General features: G+C 48.3%; 1 long non-coding RNA gene across 2 annotated transcripts in view; it reads left to right on the top strand.

The window, feature by feature from the left end:
• LOC139078461 (uncharacterized) overlaps positions 1-14,777 on the top strand; it is a 113,923-nt gene extending 99,146 nt beyond the window's left edge. Inside the window, exons 3-5 of one of the 2 annotated variants that reach the window (XR_011531419.1) lie at positions 10,747-10,963; positions 12,067-12,166; positions 14,098-14,777. This is a non-coding gene — a long non-coding RNA (uncharacterized lncRNA). Of the gene's footprint in view, positions 1-10,746; positions 10,964-12,066; positions 12,594-14,097 lie in introns of those variants that run through there. The other variant, XR_011531418.1, reaches the window with a different exon arrangement.
• The last annotated feature ends 1,072 nt before the right edge of the window (positions 14,778-15,849 follow it).

The following is a 15,849-nucleotide window of genomic DNA, read 5'->3' on the forward strand; positions in this document are numbered from 1 at the left end:
GCCTAGCCGGCCACGGCGAGTCCGGGCAGGGGCGCGGCCGCGGGGGGGCGCCGTGCTGGGGGTCGCCCTGGCGGGCAGCGCGGAGCGTCGGCTGGCAGGGTGCCGGGCACGGCAGCCCAGGGCGCACACGCGGGGAGGGCGCGAGGCGGAGAGAAGCGGCTCCCGGGGCGCGGGAGCGCGAGACAGAGGCCAAATTATTCTTGCGGGGGAGTAGCCGGGGGGGTGGACGGCCCCCGGGCACGAGTGGACACACTTGCACCCTCTCCTCACCCTCGTTGTGGCCCAGTGTCCAGTCCTGGGTCCGTCTGCCACTGCTGAGCACCGTCCGCCCCGTCCCCCTCCAGCCTCCCCTGCTTTCGCGCTGCTCGCGAGCCGCAGCAGCCACCTCTTCTGCATGCCCAGCTCTGTTGGAGAAGGTGGGGACGCTCTACACAGTGCTTTGGGCACCTTCCAAAACTGTGCGTCTAAAAAGAAACCGGCGTTGTAAAAGAGGGCTTTAAAAATGAGGGCGCCCTCGTTTTCCTTGAACAGGAGCAGCCCCCGTCGCCTCGCGCCTCCCTGCTGTTTGTCTCCCCATCGGGCGGCGGGCAGGGAGGTTTGGAAAGCCTTCAGGATAAGCACAGCGGGAACACTGGGCTTTCACCCGGAGGAGGCCACACACGGAGACAGGACGCGGAGACCCCCCACCCCACACACACACACACACACTCACACACGCAGATACGTGCAAACAAAAAGAAATCTCCATTCAGTCCATCTTTCAACATGAAGCAAACACACGGCAAACATTGCAAAATCCGTGCTTGGCTGGCGTGGCCACAGCGCCTGCAGATGGGCATCAACGCGGATGCAGGCGTTAACCCCTTGTGTGCCGCCTGGCGGTTTATTCCTCACACGAATGGAGAAGCTGGGTTTTGTGAAAGCCCCCAGAGCAATCAAATGTGATGGTGGACAGAGTGTGCGATTAAGGGAGAGAAGCAGAACACTTCAAATAACATTTTAAAGGTGAGTGATTGCAATATTGATTATTCGATATTAATCCCAACTTTGATAAACATATGGGAGACTACAAGGAAATACACTCAGATGTAGCGTGGGATTATCCAGCTCTGGGCCTCTCAGACTTGAGTATGCGCACGTTCTGCTGGGGTCTGGTCAAAATGCAGATTCCGATTCCGGACGTCTGGAGTGGGGCCTGCTGGCCAGCGTGTGATGCCGGCAGTAGCCGGCCAGGGTACACATGGGCTGTTTTCTTCTTTCTGCCTTTGGTATTTGAATATCTTCTGTAATGAACGTATTACTTACTTTGATAATCGTGACACTATTTTCCTTTTGAAGATAAGGTATTTGTAGGTTAAGGTCAGGGCCTCCTCTGACCAGATCCTGGGAGATGAGACTTCCCAACAGGAAGGGCAATTCACAGCTTTGATTCTCAGCCCAGAGTAGGGGTCTGGGGGAAGCCCTGGGAAGCTTTACAAAGGATGTGCCCCCTGGGGACTTGTCGGAATCGGGGGAGGCTGTGTAACTGGAGAGCTCCTGGACCACACACCATGCCAGATCCCCCGGGGCAGAGAGCCACCACACAGCCGGCCTGGTCCAGACTTCCCACTTTATGTGTTCACATCTCTGCCTGCTCTATGGCTGTCAGTGCAGTGGCCTGGAGTGGCTGAGTAAGAAACATTATATTTTATGTTCTTAACCATAAAACCCGTTGTTTTATGCTTATCTACAGTAAATAGAGCCACTCACTGCTCGTTCTTTGTGCTAAAGAAACCGTCCCACAACTCACTTTTATCTAAGCGATTGAGAATTGTAAAGAACTGCTGATGACCTTGTCACTCTCTTGAAGACATTGTGCAGGCTGAGGCAGGGAACCAAACAGGACCTTCAGACTACCAGTTGTAGAAGTCTCAAAGGGGGTCAGTGGCACCAAGAATCTGACAGCTAAAAATACCAAATAAATTGGCATCTTGGTGAGTCCTTCTGTCTATGGGGTAACACGAACATCACTGCCCAAAATGTTCCTCTTCTATGGAAGCACAGAGAACCTGTGTCATTCAAAATGCTGTCATAAATACAGCAATATTAACTTAATCATCGGTAATATATATATTTACATCTTTTTGTTGTCTTGCCTCAAGGATAAGGAAAATGAGATGGGCTGTTTTATTAACTAAATCCTCTATGTATTATTTAATTAAGCAAGATAATCAAATTTAATTCAAACTGGTGTAAGCAAGAGAATGGAAATTTATTGAATTATGTGACTGAAAAGGCTACTTTCAGGCACAGCTGGATCCAGGTACTTTAATAATGCCATCGGAACTTAGCCTCATTCTTTCCTTCTCAAGTCCTCTTTCCTCCATGTTGGCTCTTTTATCAGACAGGCTTGTGATTGGGAAACAGATGCTAGGAGGTTTAGGCTTATTCTGCATCCTCTCTAAAACACCAGAAAAAGAAATTTCTGTCATAACAACTAAAGCAAACATGCCCTAAATGACTCTTATTACCAGAACTTGGATCACATACAAGAATCTGGACCAATCATTGTGACACAGGGGACCCATTCTTCCAGGCTTTGGGCAAGTGCACACCGTGAACTGAGGCCATGGAGAGTCCAAGTTCTGATTCGCCAGGCCTGGGGCAGGTGCCAGTCCTGGATCCAGACATGAATGTAGTCAGGGAGTTATGAGCAGAGAAGTAAGGTGTTGGCCTGCTCCCACACAGACCCATCATGGAGGTTCAACTGAGGCAGGATCCACTTCCGGGCTTGGTGGGTGGGTGTCTGCAGGACTCTGTTCCTCCTAGGCTGTGGAGTGAGGACCTCAGTTCCTTGCTGGCTATTGGCTGGAGGCCACCCACAGTTCCTTACTACGTGGGCGTCTCCAGCGTGGCAGCTTCGTCATCAAAGCCTACGAGAGAGAGAGAGCGCACAAGTGAGCTGCAAGATGGAAGTCATAGCCTTTTGTAACCTAGTCATAGAGCAAGTCACTCAGTCCAGCCTGTGCCCAGCACAAGGTTTGCAGCAGGGTGTGTCCACCAGGAGCTGGGCATCGTGGTGGGCCCTCTTCAAAGGCGGCCCACCCAAGGACCCCGGGCCTGCGTTCAGGATTCCTCCAAGTCGTGTTCCCTCGGTTCTTGCACTCTGCTTTCTCCTAAGTGACGACGCAGCCAGTCCCCACCACGTGGTGTCTTTGGCTCTGACACAAGGCGTGTCTTCATCCCTCCCCGGCACTTCCAGGTCTCTCTCAGAGAAGTTCACACAGAGCTCCCATCACCCACCCTCTGTCTGAGGGTGACCGCCTCCCAGCCAGGCCACCTGGTCAAACAGCTTGCACATACTCAGCTGGTATCCACTCCATTTCAAACCTCCTAGCCGCAGCTGGACCCCCCCGCCCCCACACCGCCCTGGGAATTTTGGGGGAGCGATCCTCACCACAGGGAGTTCAGACCGGGAAGCGTTTGTCAGACTGAGAAGTGAGGCCTGACAGGGAGGATCGTGGACCGTTTGCTCAGGGCTCTGCTGAGGGGCGTTGGCTGAGAGCACGGTTTCTCACAAGCTCGCAGAGAAATGACTGCAGTGGATGAGTCTAGATAAAGAAAATTCTAACAGTCTGCTCTAGCCCAGTCTATGCAGGTCAGATGGCATTGCAGAGAAGACACAGGTGAGCTTCCTTCTGAGGTCCAGGTAAGGCAGCTCCACAGCTGGATTCCCCAGCTGGGGATTCGGGGCCAGGATTCAGGGGATAGCTGTGGTCTGCCTCACAGTCCCTTCATACCGGGACGCTGAGGGACCGGCACAGTGTGTGTCTGCAGTCCACAGACATGCTGAACTGCTCTGAACACATCCGAACGTGCTAACATACACCTCCTTTGCCCATTTTATATATTTTATTATGTATTTTCCTGTTATTAAATATTTTCCCTCTTCAGTCCGTTTTATATATTTTATTATATATTTTCCTTAAAACCCCTCTTTTCTATTTTGGCATCTACCCTCAGTGGCCATTTTGAAACTTGTCTGCTAGACATTTGAGTCACTTATGTCTTTGTCTTCCTCCCTCCTCCCTCGCTCTGTCTCTCCCTCCCTTCTTCCCTCCTCCCTTCTTTCCCTCTCCCTCCTGCCCTTTCTTTGTTGCTGTGATGCCAGCCCTCTCATGACTTGGAAACTCGCTGGTGTTTCCAGAGCAGTTTTGAACACTCATCGGAAGGAGGCAGGTCGATGGTCCCCGCTGCCCTGTGGGCATTTCTCTAGACTGAACCCCTTGAAGTGGGCGTCCTGAGATCGCACAGCCTTCGCCACAGCAGTAGTGTGTCTGGCCTTTTGGGGCTGGATGCCATTGACATGTCCTACTTCTGTTCTTCTTGGGGTACCCATGTTTCTTTAAAATGATTTCTCTCTTCTTCCGGCTGGTTTTTAAAGAGATTTTATTTCTACCTGGAGTCTCAAACATGTTGGCAATGTCTGCTTGGGTTATTCTTTTCAAAGAAGTTTTCCTGTTGTTTCTTTAATTGTGTGTTTGCACACCCGTGTTCCTCTCGTTGGAGGGTCGTCGCTGTGTTAGCCTGCCAGGGCGGTCGTGACAAAGCAACACAGCCTGGGCAGCTTGGACAGCAGACGTTTGTTCCTCACGGCTCTGGAGGCTGGAAGCCCAAGATCAGGGTGTGGGCAGGGCTGGCTTCCTCTCCTGGGCTGGTACGTGGCCGTCTTCCCTCTGTGCAAGTCTGTGTCCTGATGTCCCGCTCTTATAAGGACACCGTTCATTGGGTCCGGGCGCTCCCACGTGACCTCGTTTAACTGAACCCCCTCTTTAAAGGCCGCGTCTCCCAGTCCAGTCACATTCGGAGGGACTGGAGTGCGGGTTTCAACATATGAGTTTTAGGGGAGACGTGATTCAGCCCATAACAGTCATAAAATACAGTTAAGCAAAAAGGAGATAAAAAGCCACCTATAATCTCACAATTTTTGGCCTTCCAGTGGCTTCTGATTGCGCTTGGCATAAATTCCAACCCCTTACTTCAGCTATGGCTCCCTCCCTGACTGACCTCCTCCCTCTGCTGTCTCCTGGACCACTCGCTCCCACCTCAGGCCCGCGGCCCACCCTCCTCAGGAGGCTCCTCATTTGTGCTTGCTCTGCCCAGATGTGTGCACAGCCAGTGCCTTCCGAAGCTTTCTGATCGGGGACTCAGTTCAGGTACAGAGGATCCCAGAGGCCTCCTGGGACCCCAACATGAGGCTGCCCTCTCCCCAGGTGTCCTAGAGCTGAGCTGCTCCACCCGCACTGTGGACATCTTGGGCTGGATATTTCTCTGTTGTGGGGCTATCCTGTGCATTCTGGGATGTTTGCAGCATCTCTGGCCTCTGCCCAGGAGAGAAGCCAGTCGTACCTTCCCAGCTGTCACAACCAAAAGTGTCTGCAGACAATTCCAAATGTCCCCTGGGGGCAAAATTTCCCCTGTTGAGATCCACTGTTCTAGAGAAGCGGTGTAGGGTAGTGGTCAAGAGTGTGGGTGTGGGAGTGTGGTTCTGGCTCTCATCTCTGTGCTTCAGGCTTCTCATTTATAAAATGAGGGTAATAATTATTCATAATGTATTAACTCATTTAATATGAGTTAGTTTAGTTAGTTTACTATGAGATAAGTTACTGTGAGGATTCAGTGAGATAATACATATCAAGCATTTGGAGCAGCCCCAGACCCAGAGCCGACGCTCAATAGCATTAGCCGTCATGAATCTCTCTCATTGCTCTGATATTTTCCTGTGGATGTTTCTGGTTATTAGTCTGTAAACGCCACAGGCAGCTGCCTGGAACACTGCATGCACACACAGGCACTCGCTAGCTGTGTGCAGGAAGGACGTCCCCTTCCCCAGCCCCACCCCACTCGGGCTCCACTCCTCTGTCTCAGTCCACATCCAGGGACAGTGGCCATCTTACCTGGTTCGTGGAAACCAGCCTTGGCCTCCCTTTCTGGGGCTCACAGGCAAGTCTGTGGTCACCCTACCCTACCAGGAGGCGGACCCACAGTCCCCAGAGAAGGTTAGAGGACGTTCAGGCCCCAAATGTCACCACCATCACTGCATGGGAGATGCCAGATACACGCATCTCTCCCTTTACTGCACTTCACAGATACTGCATTTGTCACAGATGGCAGGTTTGTGGCGACCGCGCATTGAGCGTGTCTATCAGCGTTATTTTTCCAACAGCGTTTTCTCGCCCTGTGTCCCTGCATCACATTTTGGCAGTTCTTACAATATTCCAAACTTTTTCCATATTATTGTATTTGTCATGATGATCTGTGATCAGTGATCTTTGATGTTACTATTGTAGTTGTTTTGTGGTGCCACAAACTGTGCCTATATAAGACGGCAAACTTAATCAATAAATGTTGTGCGTGTTCTGACTGCTCCACTGACCAGCTGTTCCCCCTTCTCTCGGCCTCCCTGTTCCCTGAAATTAGGCGAGTTAATAACTCCACCGCGACTGCTAAGTGTTCAAGTGAAAAGAAGAGTCACACGTCTCTTACTTTAAATCAAAAGCTAGGAATGATCAAGCTTAGTGAGGAAGGCATGTTGAAAGCCAGGCTAGGCCTCTTGCACCAAGCAGTTACCTAAGTTGTGAATGCAAAGGAAAAGTTCTTGAAGGAAATTCAAAGTGCTAGTCCAGTGAGCACATGAATAATAAGAAAGTGAAACAGCCTTACTGCTGATATGGAGAAAGTTTTAGTGGTCTGGATAGAAGGTCAAACCAGCCACAACATTCCCTTCGGCCAAAGCCTAATCCAGAGCAAGGCCCTCACTCTCTTCAACTCTGTGAAGCTGAGAGAGGTGAAGAAGCTGCAGAAGAAAAGTTTGAAGCTGGCAGAGGTTGGTTCATGAGGTTTAAGGAAAGAAGCCATCTCCATAATATAAAAGTGCAGGGTGAAGCAGCAAGTGCTGATGGAGAAGCTGCAGCAAGTTCTCCAGAAGATCTAGCCAAGATCATTAATGAAGGTGGCCACACTGAACAGATTTTCCAGGGAGACACAACAGCTTTATATTGAAAGAAGATGCCTTCTAGGACTTTCATAGCTGGAGAGGAGAAGTCAATGACTGGCTTCAAAGCTTCAAAGGACAGGCTGACTCTCTTGTTCGGGGCTAATGCAGCTGATGACTTCGAGTTGAAGCCAATGCTCATTTACCATTTTGAAAGTCCAAGGATCCTTAAGAATTATGGTAAATCTACTCTGCCTGTGCTCTATACATGGAACCACAAAGCCAGGATGACAGCACATCTGTTTACAACATGGTTTACTGAATGTTTTAAGCCTACTGTTGAGACCTAGTGCTCAGAATAAAATATTCCTTTTAAGATATTACTGCTTATTGACAATGCACCTGGTCACCCAAGAGCTCTGATGAAGATGCACAATAAGATTAATGTTGTTTTCATGCCTAACACAACATCCATTCTGCAGCCCGTGGATCAAGGAGTAATTTTGACTTTCAATTCTTGTTATTTAAGAAATACATTTCATAGGCTATAGGTGCCATAGATGGTGATTCCTCTGATGGATCTGGGCAAAGTCAATTAAAAACATTCTGGAAAGGACTCAGCATTTTAGATGCCATTAAGAACATTGGTGATTTACAGGAAGAGGTCAAAATATCAATATTAACAGGAGTTTGGAAGAAGTTGATTCCAACACTCATGGATGACTTTGACGAGTTCAAGACTTCAGTGGAGGAAGTAACTACAGACATGGTAGAAAGAGCAATAGAACTAGAATTAGAATTGGAGCCTGAAGATGTGGCCGAATTGCTGCCATCTCATGATAAAGCATTAACAGATGAAGAGTTGGTTCTTATGGATAAGCAAAGAAATTGGTTTCTTGAGATGGAAACTACTCTTGGTGAAGATGCTGTGAAGACTATTGAAATGAAGACAAAGGGTTTAGAATGTTAGTTACATAAACTTTAGTTGATAAAGCAGCGGCAGGTTTGAGAGGACTGACTCTAGTTTGGAAAGAAGTTCTACTGTGGGTAAAATGCTATCAATCAACATCGCATGCTACAAAGAAATTGTTCATGAAAGGAAGTGTCAACCAGTGCAGCAAGCTTCATTGTTAGCATATTTTAAGAAATTGCCACAGCCACCTCAACCTTCAGCAACCACGACCCTGATCAGTCGGCAGCCGTCAACATCGAGTCAAGACCTCCACCAGCAAAAACATTATGACTCACTGAAGGCTCACATGATGCTTAGCATTTTTTAGCAATTAAGTATTTTTTAATCATTTAAATTAATTAATTTAATTAACTACTTTTTTTTGACGTGATGCTATTTGCACACTTAATAGACTGCAGTATAGTGTAAACAAAACTTCTTTATGCCCTGGGAAACCAAAAACTTCATGTGATTCTGCTTATTGGGATATTTACTTTATTGTGGTGGTTTGGAACCAAACCTGCAGCATCTCCAAGGTAGTACCTGTTTTGCAAGCATCTCAACTGGGCAACCACACAGAAGGAGGTTTCCAGTGGACTCTTTCCAATGTCCACAAGGGAGGCCCCAGTGTGTGTTCCCATCTGGATCTGTGGGCACCCACATTAGCTCTTCGATGCCTATCTGCAGCGTGAGGAGGTGGAGCGGGCCATTTCTAATGTAAAAGTGACGCCAAACACCTCGGTGCTCACTGTGGGCCAGCACAGTTCTGAGTACGATTAGCTCCATGGGGTCTGCTCCTACCCTAGTACCCCCACTCCACAAAGAGGAAACTGAGGCCTGGGAAGGTGCATAACTTACTCCAGGTCAAGGAGGGCCAATATGGACCAGTTTTCCCAGGACTTTCCTGGTTTCAGCACTGAAAGTCTCAAATCCGGGGCAACCTCTCAGTCCCCGGCAAACCAGGATGGTTGGTCACCCAACCTGGGTCACCCAGCTTATAAGTAGAGGAGCTGGGTCTGGAACTCAGTCAGTGGGCTCCAGAATCCACACTCTTAACTGCTATGAAGAGTGTTCTTGCAGATACTGTGATGTACAGTAACCAAGGGAAACTCAATCCATCAGTGCATCAAACTCAGAGAGATATCCTGAAATGAATCTTATTTCTGTTATAATAAAAAAAAAGGTGGGTCTGTACACCAAAACCATAGAGACTGCAGAGGAAATAAAGTTGATATTTTCCCTTTGTCTACAGTTACCAAGTTTATGCCCTATCATTGGCCTAAAGACCTGGTCCCTCATTTTATGATCTCCATCCAAAAGATGTCTCCATTTCTGAAAGGATGAACCAGTGATCTCCCATGTTGATATTCGGTGGATGCAACAGACCTTGCATTGAGTTTCCCCACGACAGTGCTCGCCTGGCAGAGACTGAAGAAACTTTTCCTTAAGTATTTCCTCCAACCAACAGGACTATTTCTCATAGCTGATGACATGACTTAGAATAAAATAGAGACTCGAAGGTTAGCTTTCAGACTGAGTTGAAAGTTGTCTGCAAAGGGCAAGAACCCCCCAGCTAAGCTTGCTGCTTGTTGTTAGTCTTTTGCTCAGCACCCACTGAACTCATCACAAATACGCTGCCACCTCCCCGGGCCTTCGGCTTTTTCTTAAAGAAAGAATGGCATTCTGGCCTCTCTCTGACCTCGAAATCTTGGCTAAACTCTCCTCAGGGGTCTTGGGCTGTTTGGCGCTCTCTCTGGTGGACTGCTCTTCACAGATTCTCGAACAGCCTGGAGACCGCGGAGGCACGGATGCGGCTGGGCTCAGTTCTCCCCTGGACTGTCAGGGGCGCTCGCGAGGTTTCCGACAGTAAGAAACCCGCAAGACTGACAAAGAACCGCCCTCCTCAGGATTTAACCAAACTTTAGAACACGTTTCTCAGAGTTTACCATGCATGCGAATCAGTGGGGGCTTCATTAAAATTCTCCCCGTGCCGCCCGGTGATTCTGATGCGGTACAGCCCGGAGGGCTCGGCGTCTTCATTTTCAACAAATTCCCCAGACGATTCTGATGGGCTTTGCAATCACCCTCTGAGAAACTCTGCCCTGAGATATCAATTAAGGTTTGTCTTGCAGGTGCTTCTTTAAAATTTCCCATTTAAGAAAAAATGGAAATCTAAAATGCAAAGTGTTTCCCATATTTTCTCTTGGCTGTATGTTTTGTTTAGCCCCCTAATCACAGGTGTTTGGGCAGGCATGTTATCACTCCACACATTTCACGTATATAGCTATAGCTCATTCCTATTCATTGCTGTGTAGAAATCCAGAATATGACCACACCTAAATGAACACCCAGGTTGGTTTCAGTTTTGAGCAATTATGAACAATGTTAATATGAATATATTTTTTTAAAAGGTCTAAAACTGGAATCCCATCTTTACAAAGGCCATCTCCAGTGTCAAGGACTGGCTAGTTAGAGATGCTGATGGGGACAAGGAATGAGCAGGGCAGAGCAGGGGTCTCTCTGCAGAGAGATGAACATGTCAAAATTACCACCACCTTTTAAAATTTTAATGAATTCAAATAAGATAAAAATTAATTTATAAGAGACTAGATTTAGGGTCAAGGAATGTCTGAACTGGCAAGTTCTAGGTAATCAATGCTCTCATTTCACAGAGGAGGCCCTGTGAAGTGATTTGCCCACAGGCAAGAAGAGGTTTGGAAGAAAAATAAGTAGACTAAGTTATTTCCTCAGGAAGCACAGGAAGCCGCAGAGGTCAAACAGTTGCTCCTCATTCTTCTTTCTTTCCCCCGTCATGTTCCAGGACGCCTGCATTTGAAATGAGGAGAAGATACTCGCTTCCAAATGCTTTTCCAAATGCTGCGTCTGAGCACCGCTGGCAGGCACATCAGCGATGGAGACAGATGCCAGCAGCCAGCCAGACTCCCACGGCAGGGCTGCATCTAAAGTGGATCCAGTGTGCAGGTGCCTGAGCTCCAGGTCCCCGGTGAGCAGCTGCCCGAGCTCCAGCTCAGCTGTGGGTGCGTAACAAACACGATCCAAGAACCGCACAGCTCCCTTATTTTGGAGGAATTGGGAACAATCACTCAGCCACACTCTGCTTCAATAAGGCATCCCTTTCTTCACACACTTGTCACACACTCAACAGGCACTGGGCACTTGTGAAGTGTGGGCACTGGGTGCACAAGATGAAGATGACATGGTCTTGTCCACAAGTAGCTAGCAGGCCAGTGGGGAGGTGGACAGGAAATGACTAAAACCCAAGCCGTGTGATAAAGGTGAGGTGCACACAAAGAGGCGAGACTACAAAATATTTGCAGTGACCTCTTTCTTCTTGGCCATCAGACCTGGACAGCCCCAGGGGTGCCCAGCTGCCCGACCCCTACTATCAATGCAAAGATGCCAAGAAGCAGGCTACCACCAGAGGGCAGTGTGGGGATGTTGGCCCGCACATGCTCAGTTTTTTAGTTTCGCCATCATTCTGGGATTGAGGATGGGAAAGTAGATTTCAGCAACAAAATCAATCATCAATTTTTCTTCATCCAAGGAATAGTGCATAGTACTTCTTACAACTGGCTACTATAGCTAGATATTAAGCCTGGGAAAAAAATGAGGTCCCACAACTTTCTTACTGAGTTATTTGTTATCCAAACCAACATTTTTCATTGTTTTTCTTCTTGTTTTTTTTGTTTTTTTCTTCCTGGCCCTCAGAGGCATAAAGCCCAATCTGTAACAATTACATGGAAAAGATCTTAGCTCAGGGCCAATCTTCCTCAAAAGAAAGAAAGGAAGAAAACAAAGTGGAAAAGTAATGTCTTTCTATTTCTTTAGGCTTTGCCTAATTTGCTTTAGACCTCTGTGGACATATTGAATTTTATGTTGGGCTCATGGAGTAAAAGGATCATTAATATAGAAACAATGGCCTCAACAAGCCAGCAATGGGCAACTTTTCCTAGGGTTTCTCTCTGGTGAACAGAAGTTCCTGTGACAAATAATGCCAGTTCTCCAGTAAGTTGATGAAGGCTGTCCCTTTCTTGCCAGCCAGGTGATTCTGAAGGAAGGAACAGCTCCTCAGGAGCGAAGGTGCACGTTACATGCCCTCATATACTATTTTCTCTTTCAGTCTGAGATCACTTCTCGTGATTTAAATGAAAGAAGAGGGCATGAAGGCTGAGGCAGACGGATTACACCACAGAGGGGGCCGCTGGCTGCTCCAGATGAAGGTGAGAACAACGCAAGGTTCCCGCCAAAATGCCCCGGGAAGAAATTCCCTTCAGAGCCAGAATCTGGCAAAAACTCCAATACCGTGTTAATCGCCATAGCTGGTTAATCGCCATAGCTGGATTTGATCATCTGCCCTGGAAATACACGGGAGGCAGCTGGCTCGGGCACAGCTTTAAAAGTAGAAGCGGTGCACACTGATCTTAAGTCCTAACTTCGAGTTACCGCGAGACCTCGCAGAATCTGTGTGCTTTCCTTCCCCAAATATGTAAATGATATTTAAACATGTATGTGGATGAATTTGGCCTGAGAGCTACCTGGAAGAGAGGCGTATGTTTTACTTTTAGATAATTGTTAATGTTTTGTCAAATAATTCTATTAACACAATTTCTAGATAAATATTTTGTAATAAAGACAAGCGGGACCGGCCTGGTGGCATAGTGTTTAATTTCGTGTGCTCTGCCTTGGTGGCTCAGGGTTTGCGGTTCAGATCCCTGGCGTGGACCTGCACACCACTCATCAGGCCATGCTGTGCCACATACAAAGTAGAAGAAGTCTGGCACACATGTTACCTCAAGGACAATCTTCCTCAAGCAAAAAAAAAAAAAAAAAAGACAAGGAATAAATTTATATTTTCTCCTTTCCCTCTCAGAAATTCTCTTTGCTTTGCCAAATAAAATAGAATATAATTTTTAAGCAAAAAATTGTGATTAATTTGATGTCTCTAATCTGTATGCTTTTAAGAAAAGGAGGCCAAGATTTTTTCTTCTTGTTTTTCTTTTATTTTTAAAGTCGTAGACTGATAAAATTTTGATATTTATTTGTAAGAAGTTGGTAGCAGAAAGAAAAACTAATATTTAACACATTACAAACCTGGCCACTGTGCCCAAGGTAGTGTATTAGTTGTAGAGAAGCAAAAGCTTCCCATGAGAGAATTCCTACTTTAGGAAGTCACGGAGGACGTGAGGGAGAATGGGAGAAGCTGGCCGTTTAGATCAGCTGGACCAATTAAGCCATTTACAAGCTGTGTGACCTGGGATAAAATTGTTTACTTCTCTGAACCTCAGTTTCGGAAAATTGGGTGTGACAATAATCATAACCCTACTTTTGCAGGGCTGTGGCCTGACAAGAGTATGTCTTCAGAAGATCATAGCTAATGATTCATTACATAGTTGTCACTCAATATAATGTCCACTCTATTCTGGGACACTAGTGCTGTCCTCAAAGTGCTCTCAACCTAGTTAAGGACACAGAGAGGCAAAGACACCCTTTCTAACTCCATTTCTATATTTCCAACTTCTTGTTGGCTGTTTCTCCTTGGATGCTTTGCCCCCAAATTCCGAGTGTAGGAAACAAAGCTTCCTTTCCCTCTTCAGGACTCGCTAGTTTCTGGCAGAGGTATTTCACTTTCCCGGTGGCTCAGACTCCGCCTCGCCTCCAGCCCTGGTCTTGCTGATTCTCCTCACCAAGTCCATGGCACCCTTTCTCCAGGGTCTTTTCCCTCCCTCTCTCCATTCCAGGGGCCTCTGAGCTGCCCACCCTGTACGCCTGGACTGGCACCTGCCTCTCCTTCAGGCATCTCACCTGTTCAAGGTATCTGACCTTTTCACCAGACCCACCTGCCAGTCCTTCCTGCTCAGGAGTTCAAAGAAACACTGACCTCTTCTCCAGGACATAAGCCCTTCCCAATCCGGCCATAACCTGCCTCCCTAATGTTAGCTCCCTGGGGACAGATAAGCTGACTGTCTCTTTGAAAGCCGCCGTGGACACCCTCTGCCGCGCCTCTGGCTGTGGAGTTCCCTCTCTTGGTCCCAGTCCCCACTGACTTGATCACCCTTGTGGCCAATTCAAATCAGCTCTCCTCATTGAAGTCTTCCCGCTCTCCAGGGCCTTGTCTGTCCCTTGACCAATGCTGGCCATATGTATTCTCCAGGGCTCTGCTGCCAATTCCCCATGGCCTTGAGAGGTTGACGATCTAGTCCGTGGAAGGTCTTCTCTGCAGCCCGGTTGTGAATTCCCCGAGGCCGGTTTCTGGTCAGACTTCTGTAGCTTCCAGCAGTGCCTTCAACCCCGGCCTCCCTTGTAGCAGATAAGGATGTGGGTGCAGAGAAGATAAGATGCTTGCTGAAGACCCCACAGCCTGGTAAGAGCGGAGAGGCACCTCCTGGCACCCTTCCTGTACCTCGCAAGGCCTGAAATGAGCCATCCTCAGGCCCCGCGCTAGTGATCAGAGCCCCTGGAAATCTGGTCACACCCACTTCCCAGCCTTGGCTTCCCTGGGAAGATAAAGGCAGAAATCAGGCTGGGCCAGTCGCCTTTGCCCACCAGCCACGCCCAGGTGAAAGCTGTCAGTTTTGTTATTTAAATGTGCAGGGCCCCCCTCCCTGCTCCTGGCACACTCTTGTTTATGAGGCTCCCCCTTTAGCCTTTCCAGTAGCTGCCGAGCTGAGCCGAGCGGGACAGCCACCCCTCTGCAACCACAGTGGTTGCTGAATCGTCTCTTTTGTGCCAGGCCCACAAGCTCTCTGGGGTCTGCAGTTGCCTCAGACTGGCAGCTGTCAGTTTAAATGCAGCCTGGCCATCCTCACTTCCTTTTAGCAGAAAAAAAAAAAATCCCAACTCAAACTAATGGAGCTTGTAAAAGCTCACTTTTTAAACAACTCTGTCTGTGCATTTCAACCCCAAATTGGGATTTGAGATTCCAAAGTGCACGGGACACTTTAGGGAGTTCTAGCTTTGGAATTTCCTTTTCACTCCCAAGCAGAGTTAAGGAAAAAGATCTGATACCCAGGAAGGCTGAAAAGGTCCAGGGCTGTTGTCATTGTCTGTGGCCTGGATCGGGACTACAGACACGGCACTTCAATAGGCCCCCATCCTCTCCCCCCACCACAAACAGCCATTTGGACATCCTGTAACCTGAAACGCATACTTTCAAGCAGTTGAGAGGGGTGCAAATGACAGTCAGCTACACAAATAATTTGCCCCCAAAATGTTTATCAGCTCCCTGCCATGGCCATTTCCATTTATAGCTTATAAACGGTGATTAACTGGCTCCTTCCCATCTGATAACCCGCCCAGAACAGGTGGCGAGAGCGGAGGGTGATTACAGGGCCTCCCTGGGAGGTGCTGTGTGCTTGCCTGTGGGTGGTCTTCCTGCCTGAGTCCAGTGCCCACAGGAGAAGACATTGCAGAAAGCCTCCAATTTAGGAGATAACAGTGTGTGTTGTCTGTTTGTGTAAAGTGCTGTCCAAGTACAGCTGGCTCTGCTTTCTGGCCAGCAAACACTGCCAGGAGGGGTGAAGGTTCAGCATCGTCAGCCCCCAGACACAGTCCCTTCCCCCTCTAGTCCTGGGCAAACAGTCCTCCGTGCTCATGTTCCGTGGATTTCTTAGCAGGTTGGATTTGAACTGAAAATGTCGCTCTGGCTGAGGCGGTGCGCACACTCCTGCTAGGGCGTGTGAGCTGGAGGGGTGCCCCCGTCGGAGGGAGGGAGTGCTATTAGTGCTTTGGCTCTCTGTCATTTTGTCCTTTGCTAAGAAAAGCTGTGCAAGTCCCCACAACTTGCTTTTCTCAAAAACACTTCCTGGAGCGACAGACCAGAGAGTCATCAAGCCTGGTCCGCTTGGCGTTTCTCAAGCAGAGACAGCAGGAAGGGTAGACAGACCGCAGCTTCTCAGCCCCGATG

Source organism: Equus przewalskii, chromosome 22 (assembly GCF_037783145.1).
Source record: "Equus przewalskii isolate Varuska chromosome 22, EquPr2, whole genome shotgun sequence".
Classification (NCBI taxonomy): Eukaryota; Metazoa; Chordata; class Mammalia; order Perissodactyla; family Equidae; genus Equus; species Equus przewalskii.